Here is a 13,727-nt window from a genome sequence, read left to right as displayed (position 1 = left end):
ACGCCCAAGATGTAAATGTCTAATGGCAAACAGTCATACGACACAGACTGCCACAACAATAAAAGTTCCCAGGTTCCTAGTGTAAAACGGCTTCCATCTTAGCTCATCCATTCAGGTTTAAACAAATGTATATACTTTCAGCTCCAAAGTTCCTGAATGTACTGTGCTCAAGGTTAGGTTCCCAAACTATGTAAATGTAAAAAGACAGAACATCTTTTACTAAGCTACCCTTCTAATAAGAAATAATGGCCTGATTTAGAAGTGGGCAGACAGGTTACTCACAATGGCGGGTGTCCCATCACTGAAATCTAAATCTCATTGGATATAACGGGGTTTAGATTTTGGCAGACGGGACATCCGTCACAGTTGTGATGGAGTAACCCATCCACCAAGTTCTAAAACAGACCCTAAATCTGAAAGAAAAGTACACGTTAGCAAGGATGACTAAACTCTTTTGTAAAGTCTGGAAACAGTGCCTTGCAGGCCTCACTTAGGCTAGGCAAGTGAATTAAAATAGCACATTCATCTATGCAATTAACATTCAAATTATAAATCCAACATTAACAAACTTTGGGGGTTATTCTAACTTTGGAGGAGGTGTTAATCCGTCCCAAAAGTGACGGAAAAGTGACGGATTTACCACCAGCCGTATTACGAGTCCATTATATCCTATGGAACTCGTAATACGGCTGGTGGTATATCCGTCACTTTACCGTCACTTTTGGACGGATTAACACTCCTCCAAAGTTAGAATAACCCCCTTTGTCAGTGTTCATGTTACATTAGGTTCAAAACACCATAACTCTATTAATACATTTCTATGGAAACGGTGTTGAAATACAAATTTCAACTATCACATCTAATATTTTAAACATATCTATTCTAACAATCATTAACGTTTTAGTACAATCTATTAGTTAACATCATGAATAATAACATAAAGATGAATTAATTGATTAAACAAGAACTTTGAGGGCTATACCACTTGTCTTTTTGACAACCAACGTGCAGTGAATGCCTGGTATTATGGCTTTCAGTGTATCACTTTACATCAGAACTATTAGTATTTTGATTAATAGTCTACATAAACTGTCACATATAGATGATCATGTGACAAGAGGGACAGTACTAACATTTCTGCTACATCAGGAGCAAGCCAGCTTTGCCATGGTTGCTTGAATGAAGATATAGGGCCTCATTACGACCCTGGCGGCCGGTGGTAAGCTGGCGGTAACACCGCCAACAGGCTGTTGATGTTACTCCAGTTATTATGATCGTGGCGCAATAGCCACGGCCATACCGCCAGCCTCTCCACTATACCGCCAGGCTTTTGCCTAGTGGTCATAATCCCCTGGGCAGTGGTGCAAGCACCGCTGCCCTGGGGATTATGAGTCCCCGACCGCCAGCCTGGCCACGGCGGTACACACCGCAATGGAAATGCTAGCGGTAAGGGGGACTTGGGGTGCCCCTGGAGGCCCCTGCACTGCCCATGCCTGACATGGGCAGTGCAGGGGCCTCCAGGCATAGCTCCGTCGCGCATTTCACTAATGTGCGCCGGATACTACTGCACCCGCTGCACATCAGCATTGCCGCCGGCTCTATTACAAGCCGGCAGCAATGTTGATGTGACTTTTCCGCTGGCTCAGCGGACGGTAGCACTGTTACCGTCCGCTGGCCCAGCGGAAAAGTCATAATAGGGAGCCAGAAATACCGCCGGCACTGGCGGTTTTCTGTCTCCCGCAGCAAAGTTGTAATGAGGGCCATAGTGTTTTATAAGAAATGTGGGAGCCCCTAAAAACAGAGCATTACAATAATCAAGTCTGCTTAAAACTTCACTGTGTACAATCAATGAACGTAAGTGGCTGAGAAGCAAAAAAGAATGTTATAGATTGTCTGCGTTAGTGCAAGAGGATGAAAGTTTGTTGATGTGACTCACGAGTGAGAGATTGCAATCTATATACATTCCCAAATTATGGACTATATTTGCCACCACTGTGGCAGAGTTTTCCTTAAAAGGCCAGATATTTACCAGCAAGGGGTGCATCAGTTTCACTGAGTAGCAGCACATAACTTCCAGTTTGTCCCCATTGAATTAAGGTGAGTTGGCACACAGCCAGCTCGATATATCACGTGTGCAGCTGCAAAAAGACCCCATCATTGTTTAGGAGCTGTAGTCAAATATTAAAATCAACTGTGTGTCATCTGCGCAGTTGGCAAACTTTAGACCACGTAATCTAATCCACTGGACCAACAATCTGAGATATTCATTAAACAATGTTGGGATCAGGGAGGAACTCGAAAGAACTCCCTGACTGACAGCTTTGAAGGCAAAACCAATGGGAGGAAGGTATACTGATCATGTTCTTTCATCAAAATAAGATTTACAACACTTCAGGGCCCTACCTCTGACCCGTGCTTCGGCTAGCCTAAATATTAGGATGTCATGGTTGACTGTGACAAAGGCAGCAGACAGATCAAAATACACTAAGGCTACCTAATGGCCCCTTTACACAGTAATTCAAGTGTGGGATGAATGCAAATTTGTGTGAAGGGAGAGAGACTCTATGATGTAATTGATTTGATTTTTTATAATCTGCAGGACTGTCGCATAGCAATTGACTTGGCATGACTGATTACAAGATGCAGTCACAATTAGATAAAAAGTGTGCAATGGAAAATTATGTTTTTGCTGTATTAGGTGCCTACAGGATTTCTTTTGGGAAGAACTCTGCTTTAGTGTTTCTGAATATTTTTTTTAACTTTTCAAAGTAACTGAGTTCTAGTTTCTGTTCCTTACAGTAGTTAGTATGCCATCAGTAATTCTGATGTGTTGGAATGACCCCAGATAGTTAATGATTTTGCACCAATTCCCACATGTAAATACACACATTTTTTGTACAGGACATAATTCTTCAGATATGATCTGGTCCCTTATTACACATAGGGCACATTTTTCCTGTTTGCTCCATGGCAGAGAAAGTGCACCCTATTACAGAGAATGCACTGCTCTTAGGGCAGCTGCGATCTTGTGCTGCTCCCGGGGCAGCACATTCAATTAAAATATGGAGTGGCTGCTTCTAAGCCACTCCGGGTTTCACTGTGCAAGCTTGCACTTTGAGAAGAGATTAGAGATCAATTTGCAGGCGAGTGTCAAACCCGCCAGCAGCTGCACACCTTTTACTAAAAAACGATAATAAATATAGTTTATAATTGTTTTTTAGTAAAAGAGGTGGGGCCACTGGGGTGACGAGCAGTGAGGGGCAGTGCACAGCACTCCCCCTCAGAGCGCATGTGTGTTTGGCTGGCCGTCTCAGGCCGGCCAAACACACATGCGCACAGGGCTCTCTCCAGTCCAGTAACACAGTCTCCAAGTCTGCCTGGGAGCGTCCTGGCTAGGGGCTCCCAGCCAATCTTGATGCTGCTTTGAGCAGCGTCAGGATTGCCCGCAGGGCAGGCTGGGAGCCTGTGTCTGCCTGCAGCCAGAAGAGGAGAGAAGTGGGGCGTGACGCGGCGGCGAGAAGGTAAGTGTTTTTTTTTATTGTATTAATTTAATTTTTATTTCCCTATTTCCCCCCTCCCCTGTGCGACGCCCCACCCCTGCTGCGCATTGCGAGCCGTCATTGTCAAAAAGTGGGAGCATGGCACGTTGGATGATGCACTGACTTTTAAAGGCCCAATAGACAGTTGTGACACTTTATTAGAAGTTAATAAAACAAGTGTCATTTGCTCAGTCATTTTCACCTCCCAATTAGCCTTTGTTACTATCACTTCGATCATGATGATGTGCTCATTTGTTTTTGATCAACCAGCTATTTGTATAATGTACTGCATAGTCATTTGGCAAAGAACATCTGCAGGATGCAGATTATATCAAAGACTTTACAATAACGTGATGTTTCAATTAACTCCTTGAATGCCTCTGTGCATGTCAGCTTTGCAGTTCAATTATTTCCATTTTGGGGTGAGTTATGCAGATGTGCAAACACATACATTAGTATATGTCATGTTGGTGAAAATAAATGGGATCCAAGAAAGCATTTGCAACAAGATCATTATTAAATGCAGATCTTGACATTTATTACTGCATTGCACATGTCAAATCACATTACCATAGAAAAAGTGCCTTTTCTAGAGCACTATACCCTTGGTGGTCACTGTTTCAAATTATGGGCCTTGCAATGATGTTGTGCTCTGATTCTGCTTAAGCACCTGTGCACTGGAAGAGAAGCAAGCCATAAACAATAAAGACATATCTTCAGACAATTATATGATATTTATTCCCATTGTTGGTGTAGAGTGGCAAAATGAAGGCTTTGCCTCTTGTGAGTCATGGTCCATCCCACAAAGCATATATATTCTGATTATTATACATCAAAATGTGTTAACCCAGCCATCCTTGAACCCTAAAAACCCTTTACTACACGTTACATAGACCCATCTCTGAACCCTCAAAAGCCTTACCACCCCTTACCCAACCTTACACAATAAAAGCTCCATACTACCATTTATCCCTACGACTGCTTGAACTCTAAAAATCCCCTACTAATCCTCAGCTCACCCAGTCCTGAACCCTGAAAACCCTTTACTGCCCCCTTAGCCTTACCCATCGCTGAACTCTAAAATCCCTTACTATCATTTAACCCTACCCATCCGAGAACGCTAATAACCCCTTACTAGCCCTTTACCTTCCCTTCCCTGAAAACTAAAGCCCTTACTCTCCTTTACACCCTACCCAGGGTTAGAAAGGTCTAAATGGCAATCAACCAGTGGCAGGAGGGCTAGTTTGACAGACCAATGTGTGGGCCGTTTTTTGGCTGTTTGTGGCCTGCAATGCACAGTGTTGTCATCAATAATGTTTCAGATGCTGCCGTGATGTTATCAGTAATGTCATAGAACATGTCATGAGTGATGTAAAATGAATGAAGTAAAATGCAAGGGTGTGAGTTATAGTCACTTTATGGCACAAGTCATAGTTAATTAAGATAACTACAACAGGTGAATTTCATTGTTTTGTTAGTTTAAAACAGTGTGTTTTGACTGACATTTTCACTTAACTATAATGTCCTTTTAACATTTGTTTTTGTTCAATCAAATTCAAAGGTTTTTTAAATGTAAAGTAAGATATTATAACAATTTCTAACTATAGCGTAATTTTAACCATTGTTTTTTTAGTGTCTATCGTTGTGAGTGCCGTGGGGCTGGGCCCAGGCCCTGTGCACAACGTCCAGAGGGTGCCCACGGCCTCACTGTGCAAGGCCAAAGAATGTGTGTGGTGTGTGGTTGGGAACTGGGCTGCCCACTGTGTTAAATATATATTAACAAGTGGTAGTCACCACTAGGTAGTTATGGTTAGGGCCATGTTTCCATAGAAAATATATTTTTTGGTTTGCTTATAACTTTTGTGCTCTGTGACAAACCTTCATAAAACTTTTTTTTTTTAAATGTTCTTTCATCTCACTTCTGCCTGGAATGTTTTGGAATGATCCAACCATTGGCAGCAGAGAAAAAGGAGGGGTACCAAAACACATTTTCCCCATTCATTTTTTCCATAGGAAAATTAAACACAGTTACAGACAAAACAGCTGAACGGAATTACAACACATTTTCCAGAAGGGTGGACATTGGCCTAGAAAGTCTGCTTTTTGTGATTTGGTGTAATTCTGTTAGGACGTTTTTGAGAAATTAAGGTTAAATAAAATATGATATTTTACACCACCGAGGATCCATGGAGACAACAGATCATAAGATAAGATCTGATTGGTTCCCACCACATCAACAAAGTCCTTGAAAAAAGGATTTAAAAAAGATATAAAGTGCGGGGTAACCCTGGTGGGGAACCCCAGAGGGACCTCACTTCACCGGGGGCCAAAAACAGCATTTTTTTTAGAGGTGCTGTGAATCTGTGCAGGATCCGAGAACTGAGGTGCTGTTTCAAAAAAACACAGTTAGTGGGCTCCTGCCCTTTTTTATACCCCTCCCTCAGGATGGGCCAGGGCCCGGACGATGGTGCATTTTTGATACAAGGGGAAGGGGGCATGAGGCCTTGGGGACCCCACTCCCAGAGATGTGTTTTAAATTGGGGGGGTGGCCCCCTCACTATCTATCCTTGAGGCCCCAGGGACCCCATCCCCTTGGGCCAGTTACAAATTAACCCCCTCCCTGAGCCATACTATGCCACAGGAATGCCAACCCCATGGCAGGCTCACTGATAGTGTCCCGGGGACTTCACCCCCTAGGACGCGGTGGTTTCAATGCCCGTCAGAGCAACAGCAGGGAAGTCTAATGTTCTCTCACCAGGCAGGCGCTCCCAATGGGTGAAGCATATAACAGCACTGGCAGGGAGAGAAGATATTGCTCCTGTCCGGTGGGAGCAAGAGAAAAGCTATTGCCATGGGGAGGGAACACTGCCAGCTCTCACTAGCACCCGGGATGGGTGCCTGCAGGTGAGTCGGTTGAGCTATGGGGGCCTTAGGCCTCCCTATGCTGCCCCCAACTTGCTGGTTGCTGTGGGATACCACAGCAACCTAGTCTAGAGAAGAAATGGAGAAACAGCAAAACCAGCAAAGCCTTTGCCTCCTTCATAGCCGCCACTGCCACCCATCACCGATGCATCAAGAAAGCAAAAAAAAGCCTCACTCTGGGCTCCTTCTTCCACAGCAAGATTAAGGACATCTATGACACCTTCCTCCCGCAGAACCCGCCCAGCATCAGAACCTACGACTAACCCAGCCCCCCCAGAACCCACCCATACTGTCCACAGCTGGTCCACTCTCACCATAGAAGAGACTGAAATCACCATGAACAGCATTCTCTCCAGAACTTCCACTCACCCCTATCCTCACCACATCTACAACAAAGCCAGTGCATCCATCGCCCCCGAACTCCGCAAGACACTGAACTGCTCTACCAAAACAGCCATGTTCCCCGATGATTGGAAACACTCCAAAGTCCACCCTCTCCTGAAGAGACCCACAGCCGACCCATCAGACCTAAAGAATTTCCGGCCCATTTCGCTACTACCCTACCTGGCCAAAGTCCTGGAAAAAGCCTTAACCTCACAGGTGTGACAGCTCATCGAAGACAAAAACTCTCTGGATACCTCCCAGTCTGGCTTCCGCAGCAACCACAACACGGAGACAGCTCTTCTTGCAGCCACAGATGACATCCGCAGACTCCTCAACTGTGGTCACGCCGCAGCACTCATACTCCTCAACCTCTCAGCAGCCTTGGACACGGTCTCCCACAGCACCTTATGCACCAGACTCCACGACGCAGGAATCCATGGAAAATCCTTGCAATTGATTCACTCCTTCCTCTCAAGTAGAACACAGAGAGTCAGGCTCTCACCCTTCATATATAAACCAACTGAAGTCAGCTGTGGAGTCCCTCAGGGATCTTCCCAGAGCCCAACGCCCTTCAACATCTACATGGATTCGCTTACAGCCATCGTCAGAGGCCAGGGAATGAACATCGTGCCATATGCCAATGACACACAACTTATCATATCCCTCACTGAAGACCCGGACAAAGCCAAGAGGAACTTTCACACTGGAATGAAAACCATTCCCTGCCTGGATGAGGGAGAGCTGCCTCAAGCTCAACTCAGACAAGACCGAACTCTTCATCTTCGGAAACTCCACTTCAACCTGGGATGACTCCTGGTGGCCCACATCGCTCAGCGTCCCACCTACTCCGACTGACCATGCCCACAACCTGGGAATCATCCTCAACTCCTCCCTAACAATGACCCGCCAGGTAAACGCAGTCACCTCTGCCTGCTGGCACACCCACAACCAACTCCGCAAAATCCTCTACTGGATCCCGACGACTGCCGCAAGATACTCACCACCACACCCTAGTCACAAGCAAGCTTGACTAGGGTAATGCACTCTACGCTGGCACTACAACAAAGAACATCAGAAATCTACAACTCTTCCAAAACGCCGCTGCCAGACTCGTCCTGAACCTCCCCCACCAGGAACACATCTCCCAACACCTGAGACTCCTCCATTGGCTCCCGGTGGAGAAGCAAATCAACTTCAAAGTACTCATCCACACCTACAAGGCCCTTCACAACATCGGACCAGCATACCTGAATCATCGCTTCTCTTTCCATAACCTCACCAGACCCTCCTGAACCACCAAGCAGGCACTAGCCACCATTCCACGCATCCAGAAAACCACCGCCAGAGGAAGATCTTTCACCTACCTCGCAGCCAAGAGCTGGAACAACCTACCCACGCTCCTCGGACAAAGCCCAGCACTCACCATCTTCTGGAAAAACCTCAAGACATGGCTCTTCGAATGAGACCCAGACCCACCACCAGCGCCTTGGGACCCTCACGGCTGAGTAGTTGCACTTTATAAAAAGTGATTGATTGATTGGGTGGGCACCATGACACCCCATTATATATATATATATATATATATATATATATATATATATAAAACCCACTGCCTTCACGCAACAGTACCTCTGTTGGCACCGCATCACCACATCTCACATTTTCACTGCCTCTCTCATCTCCAAAAAGGCACTCTCTGTGGGCAGTAAAAAATTTGTTTATGTCAACCATAAACTTAATACTGCCCAAACAGATTGCCTGTCCTTTTTGGAGATGAGAGAGGCAGTGAAAATGTCTGTCTGTCTGTCTATCTATCTATCTATCTATCTATCTATCTATCTATCTATCTATCTATCTATCTATCTATCTATCTATCTATCTATATATTTATGGGTGTATAAATATACACAAATGCAAATATATATATATATATTTACATATATATAGATATAAATATATATGAATACACATAAATGAGTGCTTATGGTATTAAAAAAAAATCAATTAATAACTTGCCTGCATGTTAAAGTCTCACACTGTTAAGTACCTTAAGATGGCCTGCCTGGTGCTTCCATGCATTGGAAAGGCTATGTGGTAAAGATAACACATCTTATAGCCTCTGTGGTAAAGGCACTGTTTGGATAGAAAAGTCCCTCTCATGGTAATGGGTGTGTATTCCTGCACAAAATGCCCCCCTCCCGATGCGATGATATCTGGATCCTTGGTACCGATTTACTGGTCATGGGCAAACACATCTGATGGATGTAAGCTCTGCAATAGGCTTGTCTAATGGACTGTGTTCTTGCTAAAGACCTGATTGGGAGTCCAAAGTGTTACCTTCAAGTGGTGGAAGCCTACTACCTTCACCAGTAGAAATAAGCAGCACAAGAACGGAGGTGGCAACAAACCGTATTTTCAATTAATAGCAATCAGTAGAGTGAACAGGCTTTCTTACCTGTGTCATTGAAGTGGTCCTTCGTGGCCCACTCTTATGAAGTTCCCCTACTTTGTGTTTAACTTGACCTTGGCCTGCATTGGAATATATGTAGAGTCAGGCAGCACATATGATGCTGTGTGCATGCTGGGATGTATGTGTGTCTCCGAAGTGGCGCAGTACAGGAGAGTCAGCATGCATGATTGCATGTGCACACTGGGATGTAGATATGCCTGTGAGGTGGTGAAGTACAGAAAAATCAGCACGCATGATTGCGAGTGATAGCTGGAATGTATGTGTGTCTGTAAAGTGGTACAGAACATGGGATTCAGGACATGTGATTGCGTGTGTGCACTGGGTTGTATGTGTGCCTGTGAAGGCCACAATACATGGAGGTCTCAGGGGTCAACTTTGGAGACATAAATCTTGCTGGAGGAGCATGTGGTGGTAGAGTAGCCCCCAGACAGTTCTGTGGATTCCTGTGTTCCTGACAGCTCGGTTGGACGTACGCTCTTCAGTACACTTAAAAAGGGCCTCTTTGATTTTGAAGAAAGGTCAATGGTCAAAGGGGCTTGGGCACATTTCAGGGAAGTGATGGGGCTGATAAAGGAATCATAAAGAGTAGGGCTGGGGCCTTTTGTAACAATTTGATATAAATATTAATGAGGCTGACATTTGAGCGTAATCCTCTAGTAACTCCCATGACCTGTATTTGGGGCTATGAGTTTTGAAAACACTCCTACTGTGATATACTGCTGTCTAGAGGAAGAGCAGGACAGAGGAATGAGCACTTCAAAGCAGGCAACACTCAGAGCATGAACTTAAAAATCTGAGACACCAGATCACATGTGCGTCCGGAAAAGGCCTATAAAAAAGTGAGCTTGAGACTCCCAAATTGTCACACTGGATTTGTACAACAGTGTGGAAAGCTCAGGGTGAGTTTCGCCAGTTGTGACTAGGACTGGGGACTGAGGGTACATCACCCAGGAGAATCAAGAACACTCACCTGGAGTACCACCTTCTGCCTGATCCGAGACCATAGGATCCTATGAGAAGAAGGAGATTGCCTTGAGAGAGCAACGTTCAGTGGAGATCCTGCAGAGTGTATTCTGGGAGCAGAGTGCAAGGTTCTGGTCTGCTAGGACCGCCACACAGGCTGGGCCATCAGCACGTGTGCTTTCTTCATGACTCCCATATGCCAGGTGGGGCTGTGGTGAATCTTAAGCGCCATTGCCCTGGTAAACAACTGTGGAGAAGAGAGGGTGGTTGCCCTGTGTAGTGTTGTCACCCGAAGAGGGATGTCATCTTGAGTGCTCGGAGTTCAACCGCTGTAGGTCAGTTGGGGCCACTGCTACTTTGTCATTGAAATTCGAGTGGCAGTCCCAGATCTGTCAGCAGAGACAGACCGTACTTACTGAGACAATGGGAGAGCAATGTGGGGGTTCAGATCCCATGCCAGCCATGACAAGACTATTGCTTATCGCTGGCAACAGCCAAAGTCAACCATGACCCAGAACTGCAGTATACTCCCAGGCCTTCCATCTCATCACCAGTGGGTAAGACTGCACCTTCAGTAGCAGATACTTTGTGGGGGGAATATGTTCTGCCAGAAGTGCCAAATGTGCTGGGACACTTTTGATTTTGAATAGTCATTGTGGGGCTCCTATGATTTATATTTCCTTGTGCAGCCTAACCTGGATGTTGAGGCAAATAAAAGACGAATAACCCCAGTTCCTAATTAGAAAGGCGGATGGTGGTGCCCCTGCAGACAGCAGACAGGGTTAGAATACAGACCTTTTCAAGAGTGTGTTATTGTTTAGCATGTACCGTATTTTGCTTTGTGTGTGTGTGTGTGTGTGTGTGTGTATGAATGCTACTTTTAATAAAAGCGAGTATTTGGTGGGACATTCATTTACTGCGGTTGGAAGGTATGTTGAGTTGGGAACCTGTGTTTACTCTACACCTACGATCTCCCTGAGAAGCCTTGGACTGCTTGACTCACGCTACCACTAAGAGTCAGGCACGGAAGGGGTATGTGGCCCAGTTTCTCAGAGCCCATAGTAGGGCCAGGCCCCAGGACATCTGGAATAAAATGCATCCACCACCACGGTTGGGCCTAGTATCTCTTGCTTGCTCCATAGCCCTTTGAAAGTGTTTCTGACGGGTAGCATACCCAAGATGCATATTACTGCCCACTATATGTGCTTCACCCATGACATTACTCTCTAGTCAGACATTTTCTGCAAGACCTCGTACCTATCTCAGTACATCAAAATATCCTATGGTTCCAGGTTCACCATCACCATTTCACACACCTTGATTCTCATGTGGATACTTCCATATACACCAATGGCAGGATCATGACCCATATATACTATGGCAAACTGAAAATAATTGATACACATTTATCTTTCCTGCTGGTTGGTTAGAAAAATCTGTCTGCTTTGCTCCTCAATTGTACTCCAACTCTAGTTTCTCATCTTTCATTCTTCTCCCTCATCACAGATCTCCCATCAATCTCATCCTCCCCTTGTCAACTCTTCAGCAGCCTCCTTCCCATACATCATCTTCTTTATGATCTATACCTCCACCTATTGACATGCAGGCCACCTTACACCTGTCCTTCTGCCAACATCTGACCACATCCTCCTACTACAAGTGCAGGTGCAACCCTAACCCTCTAACATTGGCCCACTACTAATGTCCTCCCATGGTAGTCCTCAATACTTACCAGACTGCACAAGTCAGATTTTCTGCAGTCACTTGTAAAATTAAATCTCTCTCGTCAGACAGTTCTAGGCTGATGAATTGTGTTGCCTGTCAGAGTTGCAGGGCAACCTTCTCAGAAACGTGAAGTTCCTCTCTACTTTGATTCTGTCCACTAGGTCAGCACCGCTCTCACCACTAATGACCTATGTTCCATCATCACCACTCACCACACATAACTTCCCACACGTGTGTGCCTCTCACCCAAACACTGTCCCAAACACGAAGATGACCCCTCAAAAACCCACTCTTCCAACTTCTGCTATCTCTCCTCTCTTCTCAACTCCCTTTACCTTCTGCATTTGCCTATGTGATCTGTGGCCATAGCCTCTATGCTTAGAAAAAATAATACTCCAGGCTTTATAAAATGACGTCTATTCTCCCACTTAATGACCACCATACCCACAAAATGACTATAACCCGAAAATCAAGTCTGCTCTCTTACATTAAACCCTGTAAAGCCTCAGAAATCTGAGGGATAGCTCTGCGGCCAAAAGTCAGGTCCTTTAGATCTAGGTAACCAGTGGGTTTGTTCTATTTTGTGAATCCTGAGACTTCATGTTTTGTGTCACCATAATACACCAACTATTTGATTTTTAGGTAAATAGATTGTGGTGGCTGCCAAGTCCAAATCTAAAACGCATCTTAAAACAGGGTTGAAAACTAAAATAGAAGGAACACTGACCAGAAAACCCTCTTAAAATGTTGGCTCCAATATTTCTGCAAACTAAATTTAATAGGGTAACCTAAGCAGCCAATTACCCGGACTGTCTTTTTCACCTTGTCAAAACCTATAAACCACTTCTGCATTAGAAAAGAACATCCCTTCCTACTTTGGAAAAGCTTTCAAACTGCCTTCCCTTATAAAACCTCATAAATAAGAAGTTTACTTCAAAGACCTGTGTTAAAACCAGTCACACTTTCTATTTTAGGCTGACGTTTATGTCAATTACATTAGTTGGAGCATGTTAACAAAATGGGTAATTCTCTCAAATCTCTTCTAAAGCCAAACCCTCTCCTGCAATAAGGTAGCAACCTAATGTTTAGGAAAGTACATTAGTTTGCATTTCAGCAGAATGCCGTCTTCCCCTAAATTTGTCTGCAGGCTCATTTAATGCTGCTTGCACGGCAGCAAACTTCCATTCCTTGTTTCTGGAATTGCTGACTTCATGCTTTAGAAGTGCTGGTTTTATCAGTAGGGCTTTCTCACTCATCACCACCAATTTTGAAATGCTCTGTCTCTTTTGTTTCAAAGGCTCTTGTGCAGTCGCGGCTCGCGGGAGGGAAAAGAGGCATGGAGGGGGGTAGACAAAAGAAATATAATAATATAAAAAATCAGATATTTTTTGCTGCTCTGATCCGCTCCGGTCCTCCACTGCAGGCACAGGCTCCCAGACTGCCCTGCATCCAATCCTATTGCTGCTTTCATGCTGCTCGCAACATGAAAGCAGCGATAGGATTGGACAAAGCACCAAAGGAGAGTGAGAGTCTCTGTCTGCTGTCTCCAACCCGGCAATGCAGTGCCAGGTTGGAGACAGCCTAGTGCGCATGTATGTTTGGCCGGCCCAACACGGATGGCCTGACATAAAAGCGTACTGAGGGGGAGTGCTGTGCACTCCCCTTCATTCCCTGTCACACCTGTGGGCCCCTTTTACAGTAAACCCATAATAAACATAGTAACA

General features: G+C 45.0%; 1 protein-coding gene across 2 annotated transcripts in view; it reads right to left on the bottom strand.

Annotated features, from left to right (window-relative positions):
* Nucleotides 1–13,727, bottom strand: part of SUGCT (succinyl-CoA:glutarate-CoA transferase) — a 2,876,649-nt gene that overhangs the window by 1,520,792 nt on the left and 1,342,130 nt on the right. The window lies entirely within an intron of this gene.

The sequence above is a fragment of the Pleurodeles waltl genome, chromosome 2_1, assembly GCF_031143425.1.
Source record: "Pleurodeles waltl isolate 20211129_DDA chromosome 2_1, aPleWal1.hap1.20221129, whole genome shotgun sequence".
NCBI lineage: Eukaryota > Metazoa > Chordata > Amphibia > Caudata > Salamandridae > Pleurodeles > Pleurodeles waltl.
The sequence above is the reverse complement of the archived record's forward strand: the minus strand, read 5'-3'. Positions and strand labels throughout refer to the sequence as shown.